Consider the following 2,536-nt stretch of genomic DNA (forward strand, 5'->3'; position numbering starts at 1 on the left):
ATTTTTTAAATAAGTTTTATTAATAAAGGCATAGAACCAGTTTATTTGAAGTGCACTGACAATAATTTTATATAATTTAATTAGATTATTAATTAAATTAATAAAAAGACAAAGACATTGCGATATGTTTGGTATGTTTGAATGAATTTAAAATTACGTTGCCATATTTCAGATCAATATATTTGTTTTTCTTAATTTTAATTAACCCTAACTTTATTCTCATCCGAATTATAAATAATTGATTTCTGTATAAAATAATACTACACAGCAAATTTCAGGAGTTGAAAAATCACGAGTTAGGCAAAAAAGTGTGAAAGAGTTAATTTTTTGGAGTTAATTTGTTCACTCTGACTACAGTATGTGTTATTGGATACTCCCCGGCTGTGTTGTATTTTGGAGTTCATTCATTGGTGTTCAGGAGCGTGTTTTAACACTACACCTGGAGTTATTTTTGAGAAGTCCGCCACGACACGAGCCTGGTTCTGCTGCACAAAGGAATAATGGACTTATGTGCTTCGTCGTGAGGTAGGTAAAAGTGTATATAAAACTATTTAAAAATGTTCTATATTTTCTGACAAACACGTTTGGTCATCGCGTAGCTGTTACGTTATAGGCTAGTTATACTGTTTAACGTAAACGACCATGACAAACTTATTGCTGTTGAACGTATAGGCCCTATACTTGTTTCAAAATTTGAAATGGCTATTTGCGCGGGATTTTTGTCGATGTAAACGAGTTAACATTAGCTAACCGTCTTTCCATTCACCGTGTTTCTGAAAATGAGTGTTTTGCCGTGAAATTGATGCATCAATGTATTACAGGCGTACGTGGTTACAAAATTGCAGTGTCTAACGTTACCCTGGATAATAAGATATAGTTGAGCTTTGCTGTGTAACGTTAAGTTAGGCCTGCAATGATTTGAATTGTAACCGCTATGTAACGATAGGCTACTTATTAGTGGTGATCCACGATGTGCGTGATTTTCAGCTTATATATTTTTGCATTCTCAATCATTAGCTGTTATCTTAAATGACATGTTTTCTCTTTAATGTCAGGTCACGATGTTAATAAAAGTGCAATTTGGAGGGAAGAAGAAGTATGTAAAACTGGAAGAAGTTTGTTTCACAGATTTTCTCAGTGCAGGTGAGTTGTATGTTTAGTATTCAGTTAATAAAGAGTAAATAACAGTAATTTTGTCATTTCTTTTAATAACGTTGTTGATATTATGGTGTAGTCCAGCAGAAGTTTCTGATACCTGAGAATACAGAATTGAAAGTCACAGATGACCAGGGCATAGAGGTGGATGAGGATGTCTTTCCAGAACTTGCAACAACCAAAGAAATGTGTTTTTTCATCCACACTGATGATGGTAGGACATTTTAGTACTTTTGTTTTGTTTTATAGATATTTTGAGAGTTTGTATCTTGACTCAGAAACAAAATATGTGCATTTCAGAACTTCCATTTCCTGAAAAATCCAAGAACTCTACTGACTTTTCAGACCTGACAGAGTTTGGTGCCACCTCAAATCTGACAGAATATGTTACTCTCACTACTTGTGGTAAGCAGAGTTATATGAAATTTGATTGTTTTGTCTGACCCTGGGCATATCCACCCTGGTGCTAGATTATATATGCCTCATACTGTTGTTTTTGTGATCTTCAGATATGACTGTCCTGAAGCAAGCGGTTGAAGGTTACTCCTCCCCAAGTCTGACAGATACATTGTCTGTCTCAAGCAGTAGTGATTCTGCATCTCAAATGATTCCACCTTTAATGGACAGTGTCAATGCAAGAAATGTATATATATATATACATTTTTTTTTACTTGCACACAAATATATATTTTTTATTAGATTAAGATTAAATGTCTTTGTTTTAAAAAACAGGTCTAAGTTTCGTTGTAATTTTTCTAAATAATGTTTTCATTGTTTTAGAATGTCGAGCAGGCTTGATTTTATATAATGCAGTGATGTGTTGTTGACAATGTTTTATACAATTTTACTAATTCACTTTGTTAGCTGCCTACATGTATTAAATGTTAATGTTTTGCTGTTAGGTTTTACAGTATTTTATAACAGCAATTGTTTTCAAAGTCTGTCCATGCATTGAATTTCTGAACCATATGGATTTGCTCAAATAAAGGCAGTAAATCAAGAGTATGGTGTTCAGTGTAGTAATTTCCACATAAAACATTATATTGTGTTAAATAAATGTTAACTCTAAGAAGTGTTAAACTAAATATTTTTTAAGTGTTACTTTTTAACACTGGTAAGGAGTTCATATAATTAATTTTAGAGTTACAGTTACTCTCCGTAGGATTAGTATTTTAACTCCATAAAGAGTTACATTTTAACTCTGAAAAAGTGTTAAAAATTCAACTCCAAGAGCAGAGTTATTTTAACTCTGCGCTGGAGTCTATTTGATGGTCACGCATGTACACTCAGATTGAGTTGATTTTAACTAACAGGGAGTTTATTCCAAAAACCAGAATTTGCTGTGTAGGCTACCATTAAAAACCACATTTGAGTTTCTTTT

At 32.8% G+C, this 2,536-nt stretch overlaps 1 long non-coding RNA gene across 1 annotated transcript; it reads left to right on the plus strand.

Annotated features, from left to right (window-relative positions):
- Positions 1–466: 466 nt before the first annotated feature.
- On the plus strand, positions 467–1,526 carry LOC143701909 (uncharacterized). The gene is made up of 3 exons (XR_013190196.1): positions 467–525; positions 1,056–1,143; positions 1,235–1,526. It is a non-coding gene; the product is annotated as an uncharacterized LOC143701909 (long non-coding RNA).
- The last annotated feature ends 1,010 nt before the right edge of the window (positions 1,527–2,536 follow it).

This window comes from Siphateles boraxobius, unplaced genomic scaffold (genome assembly GCF_051911475.1).
Source record: "Siphateles boraxobius isolate OS27281-9 unplaced genomic scaffold, OSU_SipBor_1 33, whole genome shotgun sequence".
NCBI classification, from domain to species: domain Eukaryota; kingdom Metazoa; phylum Chordata; class Actinopteri; order Cypriniformes; family Leuciscidae; genus Siphateles; species Siphateles boraxobius.